At 34.0% G+C, this 9,449-nt stretch overlaps 1 pseudogene; it reads right to left on the reverse strand.

Annotated features, from left to right (window-relative positions):
- Window positions 1-309: 309 nt before the first annotated feature.
- On the reverse strand, window positions 310-1,065 carry LOC116742967 (annotated as a pseudogene).
- Window positions 1,066-9,449: the final 8,384 nt, after the last annotated feature.

Consider the following 9,449-nt stretch of genomic DNA (forward strand, 5'->3'; position numbering starts at 1 on the left):
TTCTCCTCCTCTTAAACCTTGGTTGGCCTTGTGACTTCCTTTGCAGTGCTGAAGGGATAATCTGGACCTCTCAAGACTAGGCCTATCATGTACCATTAGTTTTGTTACCTTTGCTGGTGGCCAGAACTACAGGCAGGAGACTTTCAGTCAAAACTAGTTAGGCAGAGAGGAAATTATTTTGGACGTTGAAGAAAGAGGAAAATATTATGAATTGGTGGAGCAGTTAGAGGAGATATAGAATGTGTCAATACCTGACAAACTTGTGAATTTGGTATAGATGATTTCTGGTACGAAATTTAAAACTGCAAATTAACTTTTTGTACCTACCTGTGTGAAGGTGATAGTGGTATAGGTATTCCTGTGGACTAGACTTCCCAGCTGGCCTTCCCCTTGATAATGCAGTCAGTAACTCTATCCTATGACACATGGAAGGCAGATAGACTGCCAGCTCCATGGGATCCATGTCATGTGCAATCAGTACCTTCTGAGTCTTCTTGTTCTCCACCAAAATGGTAGCACTGTTAACCTCTGCTCGAAAAACAGGTGACCACTGAGAGGGGAAATTCCCTTTGCTTGCAGTTTTCTTCTCAGCCTTGGCAAACAGTCTCTGCTCCTTCTCTTGCTTTATCTCTGATATGTATTTATCGGCCAGCCTAAGCAGTTGAGAAGCTATTTGGTGGCACAAGGCCTGGGTGAACTGGTTAAACATGGGAGGCACTTTTAGCTGCTTATGGTGGATAGCCCTTTGCCACCACAACTGGATGGAGCAGGGGCATTTTACAAAGCAGGTGAGGGCCCTTTGGGGCTAGATGTCCTGTCAAATGCCAAATTATCGGGTCTTTTCTTAAACAGGGGATTTACCACGTTCTTGACCTCCTGCTTCTTCATGACAGCAGGCACCAGGGCCACTTTCTTCCCCGTGGCCTTCTATCCCGTTGGTATCTTGGGCAGCTGGAAGAAAAGTTGTATTCTAATATATAGATGATTTATTTGGAAATTTGAAAAATAACTCTGAATTTTTAAACTTCCTTGTTTGTATAATTTAACATCAATATTTTGATTCATTTTGGATTTATTGATCTTATTTTTCCTAATATTTTGTTTCTTATATTTAAAAAATTCTACATTTTTTTTTCAAATTCTATATATTAAATTTTCCAAAGGTAATAAATTATAAATTAGTGGTCTGGCTCAACACTGCAATCCTCTTTCTCTCTCTCTTTACACACACTGTATATGTATATTTTAATTAATAAATAACATTTTAATTTTTATTTAAATATTACTCATAGAATTATGGCCTTGATGCCTGCTGTTGCATTGAACCAGTCTTGCATAATTTTTTTTTGTTACATATTTGAAATGATTTAAGGTAGATTGTTCATATTTACATATGTTCAGTAAAATTAAAAAGACAACTCTATGCAACATTTTATTAAAGTAAATCACAATCTTTTGTCAATGCCTGCATATTTTCTACATAATGCCTGCAAGTTTTCAACAAGGGAAACTTTCTGATGTATTTGAATTTTCTCCTTTAGGTAATGGTCAGTATGTTACAGTGTCAATTTCAAACCAAAATCAGTACGTCTGTGGTCCATAGATAATTTATATATCAATTTATCAGTTACTTGGAGTGAAAAGAGAATATCTTCTTGGAATGAAAGATAACTACTGATGATAATTGTTATGTACTATAGACATAGAATTTTAAACCATGCTATCTTGAACAATGCTATTGTATTACAATATAGATTTACTGTGGTTCTGGGGAGACCATTAATGACACAAGACTGAAGGATAATTTTTGAGAACTAACTTATGTTCCTCATTGTTTAATATATGTGGAAATGTCACAGTGTCACTTTTTCTTTAATTACATTAGCTATTTTATTAAAATGTTCAATAAGTTCATCCTGAAAACACTGGATGAGGGATATTTTGACTGTCTAAAAATGCTAAAGGGAAGAGTCATTTGGGGAATTGGTTGAAGATGGGACTTAGGAAGACACAGGTCTCACCTATTCCCAGGGACACACCAAAGTTACAGCTACCTGTGGAATAATTCTCTCTGAAGATAATCTGAGGACCAGCAGAACAGCTCTTCCACAACAAACAATAAAAAGGCCACATTGAGTAAGGTAGGAGAGGCAGAGAGGCAGTCTCCACAGGGCCCCTACCAGTAGAGTAGTGACCCACAAGCAGGAGGGATATCACAAAATATCACAAAAAAGGAGCTTCTTCCTGAAGAATGAGGCGCTTGAGTCTCACATCAGGTACCCCAACCCTTGGGAACTGCGCTGGAAAGATGAACCCCCAAAATAACTGGCTTTGAAAAACAATGGGGCTTATGTCCAGGAGACTCAAAAGGCTATAGGAAACTGAGACTCCACTTTTAAAGGGCTCTTCACAGACTCACCCTGGGACCCAGCTCAAAAGCAGCAATTTGGAAATCACCTAGACCATACGTGAAGAAGATTCATTAACTAACCTAAAGTGTCTGTCGGAGGGACAGCTGTCTCTTGAAACTCTTTCTGGGGGTGTAATTGCTTGCAGGTGCCATTTTTTTCAATCTCCTACTCTGCTAGCTTGAGGCTGGCAGGTACCATTTATTGATAGTCTCTCTCTACCTTGCTAAGGCTGCTTGCCCTGCCCCAGTGTTACACTATTCCAAAAAATTAAACTGGAGAGAACATTTCCAAACTCATTTAATGGAGGCCTGCATTACCCTGATACCAAACCAGACAAGGATATCACAAAAAATGAAAATTACAGGCCAATATCTCTGATGAACAAAGATGGAAAAATCCTCAAGAAAATATTAGCAAACTGAATTCAAAAATATATTAAAAAGAACATACACCATGATCAAGTGGGATTTATTCCAGAGATGCACGGATGGCTCAACATCTGCAAATCAATCAATATGATACACCATGTTAACAAAATGAAGGATAAAAATTGTATGATCATTCCAGTAGATTCAGAAAAAAAATTGACAAAATTCAACATCCTTTCATGATATAAACTCTCAACCAACTGGTTACAGAAGGAATGTACTTCAACATAATAAAGGCTGTATATGACAAACCCACAGCCAACATTATACTCAACAAGGAAAAACAAAGTTTTTCTTCTATGGTCAGTAACAAGACAAGGATACCACTCTCACCACTTCTATTCAACAGAGTATTGGAAGTCCTAGCCAGAGCAATTAGGCAAGAAAAAGTAATTAAAGTTATCCAAATAAGAAAGAAAGAAGTACAACTGTCACCACTTGTGGATAGAAAACCCTAAAGACTCCACCAAAAATCTGTTAGAACTAATAAGTGAACTCAGTACATTTGCAGGATACAAAATCAATATACAGAAATGAAATCTATGGCATTTTTATACACTAGTAATGAATTATCAGAAAGAGAAATTAAGAAAACTATTTCATTTACAACTACATAAAAAAGAAGAAAATACCTAGGAATAAATTTAATCAAGGTTAAAAACTGCACTGAAAACTATAAGACATTGATGAAAGAAACTAAAGAAGTAACAAATAAGTGGAAAGATGTTCTATGGATTGGAAGAATTAATATTGTTAAAATGTTCAAACTACCCAAAACAATCTGCAGATTCAGTGTACTCCCTTTCAAAATTCCAATGGCATATTTCACAGAACTAGAACAAATAATTCTAAAATTTGTATGGTTTATAAAAGATCCCAAATAGCCAAAACAATCTTGAGAAAGAAGAACAAAGATGAGGTATCAAGTTCCTGATTTCAAACTATACTACAAAGTTATAGTAATCAAAAGTATGGTATTGGCATGACAACAGAAACACAGATCAGTGGAACAGAACAAAGAGCCCAGACATATATGGACAGTTAATTTCCAACAAAGGATCCAGACATGGACAATGGGGAAAGGACAGTCTGTTCAATAAATGGTGTTGGGAAAACTTGACATGCAAAAGAATGAATCTAGGCTACTTTCTTACACCCTACAGAAAAATTAACTTAAAAAGGATTGAATACTTGAATATAAGACCTGAAACCATAAATTCTTAGAAGAAAACTTATGTGGTAAACTCCTTGACATTGGTCTTAGTGATTATTTTGGGAGGTATGAATCTAAAGGCAAGGGAAACAAAAATAAACATAAGCTGCTACATCAAACTAAAGGGCTTCTGTACATTGAAGGAAATCATCAACAAAATGAAAAGGCAACCCACGGAATGGAAGAAAATAGTTGCAAATCATAACCTTGATAAGGGGTTAATATCCAAAATATATTTAAGAAAACAAAACAGTCAGGCATCTCAACAACAAAAAAAGAAACAGCCCATTGAAAATATGGGCAGAGGATCTAAATAGAAATTTTTTCAAAGAATACATACAAATGGCCAACAGGCACATGAAAAGATGTTCAACATCACTAAATACCAGGGAAATACATATCGAAACCACAATGAGATAACATCTCACACCTGTTAGAATGGCTGTTATCAAAAAGATAAGAAATAACAAATGTTGAAGAGGATGTGGAAAATAGAGAAATCTCATATACTATTTGTTGGAATGTAAACTTGTATAGCCACCATTGAAAATGATTCGGAAATTTCTCAAAATTTAAAAATAGAACTACCATATGATCAAGCTTTTCCATTTCTGGATATTTACCTGGAAAATGTGAAAACACTAATTTGAAAAAATATATACATCCATGTTCATTGCAGCATTATTTACAATAACCAAGATAAGGAAACAAGCTAAATGTTCATAAATGGATGCATAGATAAAAAAGATGTGAGCCATATATATATATATATACACACACACACACATATACATGTAATGGAATACTACACAACCATAAAAAGAAGGAAGTCTTGTCATTTGCAACAAAATGGAAGGACTTTGAGGGTATTATACAATGTGAAATAACTCAGAGAAAGACAAATACCATATGTTTTCACTTATATGTGGAATCTGAAAACAAACAGACAAAACAAATCAAAAACAAACTCATAGATACAGAGAACAGACTGGTGGTTACCAAAGGAAAAGGAGGTTGAGGGGTGGCAAAAGCATAGGGAGTCAGTTGTATGGTGATGGATGATAACTAGTAGACTTTTGGTGGTGTTCAATTTGAGGTGTATCCAAATATCAAATTATAATATTATACACCTGAAACTAATATAAGGTTATATACCAATTTTAACTCAATTTTTTAAAAAAAGTAATTTGGCAAAGGATTATCAAAATAGAAAGACAACCTGAAGGATTTAAGGTAAATCCCAAAGTGACAAACATATAGCTACAGTTTTATTTCTGCCTATATGCCAAACTGAAAATGGAGATGTATACTGATTAAACTACTGAAGAGCTTACACACTAAAATTTCTTCAGGCTGTTGTTATACTACAATGAATGCCCACAGTTCAAAACACATTATAATGTACTTGGAAAATTCTTCCTATCATATAATATATTGAGAGTGAGTGAGATATATATATATATTTGTATTTTATTTATTTCTATGCCACAGATTTGGATATAGCTAAAAATGACAAAATTAGTATTAGGATTCAAATATATAAAAAATAAAATGAACAGAAGTTACCTTTCTTGCCCTTTCAAATGATATCTTATTGGAAGAGGATGTGAATACATTCAGAGGTAATATAATATGCATTTCATTATTCACAAAATTCCAATAAATTATGTATCTTTCCTCTAATGTGACATTAGCTTCTTAATGAAATGAAGCACATCTTTCTGTGCAAATATGTAGAACAAATATCTGATACTTGTTAGGTTTTATATTTTTTATTAACTAATTTAAATGAGTAATTTTTATGGTTAAATAGTGACTTTTATACATACATAATCAAGAAATTCCAACATTCACAGGACTGGATTTCAGAATTTTAGGATCAATGACTACTTCTCTCCATTTCCCCCCGTTATAATGGGAATGCCTGTAGATGTTCCCATGTGACTGTTCAACTGCTGCATGTTGATTTGTTGGGGAGGGGCTGGAAAACTTGTCTCTATATTTTACAGTTAACTGGTTTCTTTCATTACAGAGAACTACACATAAAGAGCCTCAGTCCATATCTAGATCCAATCTTGTTAGGTGATAAGATTATAGACTTAGAGCAAAATCTTTAATGGGATCAGTGTCTCATGAATGTCTCATTAGAAGGAGAATCAATGTATTTTGCATGTGGGAAGGATATAAACAACTAGAGTCCAGAGGGTGATCTGTGGGGAACAGATGCTAGGGTTGCACACATGATCTCTAGCTCTTGTTGTTCACATCCTTGTGTGATCCTCTTCTGAGTGTGGACAGGGCCTATGACTTGCTGGTAACGAGTGGAATAAGGCAAGATGATGGGTGCATGTTTTTACATGTTCACGATTAGGTTATGTAAGGCTGTAAACTGTGTTGCTACAATAATTTCTCTTCCTTGCTGGTTTTGCAGAAGGAAGCTGCCATGTTGTGTGTGAGTTGCATGGCAAGTTGCTAAAAGTGGCTTACAAGGAACCCCCAGCAAGAAAATGGGGTTTTTAGTTCCACAGCCTTCTAAGTAACTGAATCCTGCCCACATGAAAGCTTAGAAGTGGATCATTTCCGAGTAAAGTGTCAGATGAGACCACAGCGTCAGCCGACACAGTAATTGCATCCTTATGAGAACTTGAATTAACTAAGTCATGCCCAAACTCTTAAAGCTTTACACACTATGATATAATAATAATGCTAATGTGTTGTCATAAACACTAAGTCTGTGTTAATATTGTTATGTCACAATAGATAACTAATACAGAGGAATTTTATAATGATTCAGAAATCATTCTTAATCTCCAGATTGCCATCATGGAGAAAAAACACAATTATTTCAATCAAATCTCTTCTTTCACTTCTTAGAAAATTATATTGAAAGGCAAATGATCCTAACTAAAATACTATATTTCATGTCTCAAAACAATTACTCCAGCCATTTTGTGATATGGGTACTTCTTGATTGGAAAAACAAAAATAATCAGTTATACTGGGGAAGATATTTGACTGACATGTAAAAATTGAATAGGCAGAAGGAAAATGGTATATAATGTTCCATTATATTCAAGCAGGAATATTCTTATGGAGAAGTGATTGAAAGGGAAGAGTGTCATGATGAAGATGCTGTACTAATAGGCTGTTTACACCCTCTGTTTTGATATATAGTCATACTAATGTTTACAAAATATAGGCTATAACTTCTCTTTCCTCAATAAACCAAAGATCTTCCCAAGTTGTATTTTCAATGGTCATGTGACACAAGTTATAGAGGCATGTGATCAATGGAGGCTGATTCTTTAAAGATTTAAGACCAATTCCCATAATTCAATCCAAGTTCAAAAGGGAGGGAGAGGATCATAAATAATCAATTAAGTGACTACTAGAAATAGCCCTTAAAGATACATCAACACAAAAATACCTTTCACATTGTGGCATGGGGAAATAAATACACTACATTAGGTGGAAGTAGTTTGAAGTAATTTATGGTTTTTGAAGTCTAGATCAGTTAGATAACAAATTGCAGGATCCTCCACTTTGCTGTGTGAAACTTGGGCAACTTTTTCAACACATTGTGAGAATTTTATCTTTATGTATAAAATGAGGATATAATCCATCATATAGGGTGATTGTGGTTCCTTGAGTAAATGAATGAGAATGCACTGTGTGCCATAAAATAACATCACTAATTAAAACCATTATTGTTATCATTAGTTCTGCTTCTGCCACTAATCAGTGGTGAGAAACTAAGAGTGTGATTTTCTGAAATTCATTTATGTGTAGGAGAAATGATGATGTTGTAATTAATACTGCTAATAATCTGTACCAACTATTGATTATTTTAACGAATGATGTCTTTCTGGTCATGGAAAATAAATGACCAACATTCAGTTTTTCTTTTAAAGTTATACTAAAAGTTTCTTCTATAAGGAAATATAACATGTTGAAAGTCTAATTTACAAAGGCATTAACTTACAAAATGCTTTTTTATTTGATATTATTTTAACTATTACATGGCTTTATGCCATTTCATGGTTTTGATTAAATCCTGAGTCAACAATTTTTGATAGCCTTTGATAAGACTACAAGTTTCCTTAATCCTTGTGAACATTGGAAGATGGGAAAATGTATCCAGCTGGACCTTGCCTCAATGAATTATCTTCTATATAATCAAGCATTAAGTAATCATAATAAAAATATTTAAAGACTTATATATGTTTGGGGAAAAATGTTTTTTTATACCCATCTTGTAAAGTGAACCTGGAGGGACATTTTCCCCTCTCTTGCAGTAGCAAAATAAATAAAATTATGCACAATAATACAAAAACAGTGTGGGCAATTTGTGTGTGTATATAACAATTATATTTTTACATTAAAAATTTTTTTGAAACAACCTCAAAGTTAATAAGTGTGGCAAGTACATCACAAATAACTTTTTTCTGAATCATCTAAGAGTAAGCTGCTGACATGGTACCCAATCGCTCACAAAAAAATGTTTGTGTATATTTCTTCCAATCATGTTCTAGAGAACCACAATGTAAACATGAAGATCAGGAATTGATATTAATATATTACTACCATCTACTCCTGAGACCATTCAAATTTCTCCAATTATTCTAGTAATATCCATTAAAATAAAGGGGTAAAATCCAGAATTACACACATGCATTTATTTTCTATGTCATTCTGATATTATTCATTTGGAACAGTTCTCAGGTTTTCCTTGACTTTCATGACCTTGACACTTGGGCATATTAAAAACCAGTTGTTTTTGATAATGCCCTTCTATTTGGGATTCTCAAATATCTCATCATAATTCAATTCAGATTAAGTATTTTGGGCAGGTTTAACAAAGAAGTGATGCCGTGTCCTTCCCATCCAATCCTGTAATGGCACACCATTTTAATTTGTCTCATTACTTGTTTACTTATTTTGACTTTGAGCACTTGATTAAGATGACACATACTAGTATTATCCATTCTAAAATTCCTCCTTTTTTCCTCTCTTTTATTTTTTTTTCCCTTTCTTTTTATATATATAAGTACTGGGATGGAGATAGTCTGAGAGTTCATCAAACATCTATTCACTAATTTATATTAGTGTAGACTCATGAGTTCTTATTTTAGTTAATCAGGTATAATCCATTAATATAATCATTTTGACATTTAAGTTTTTTACAGTGAGGATCTCTTTAAATGGACTTACATATCCTTTGGCATGCACTCATCATTCTTTGAACTCTTCTTTATTTTCTGGCCTAGAAAATACCCCATTGGGATCTCATTTTGTATTTTCCTTAACCCACTACTAAAATGAGTCATTTCTCAATGGAATTCTAGGTTATTTTAACGGAGAATAGAGTACAGAAAAGATTTTAGTGCTAGGTGTGTT

This window comes from Phocoena sinus, chromosome 18 (genome assembly GCF_008692025.1).
Source record: "Phocoena sinus isolate mPhoSin1 chromosome 18, mPhoSin1.pri, whole genome shotgun sequence".
In the NCBI taxonomy this organism is placed as follows: Eukaryota; Metazoa; Chordata; class Mammalia; order Artiodactyla; family Phocoenidae; genus Phocoena; species Phocoena sinus.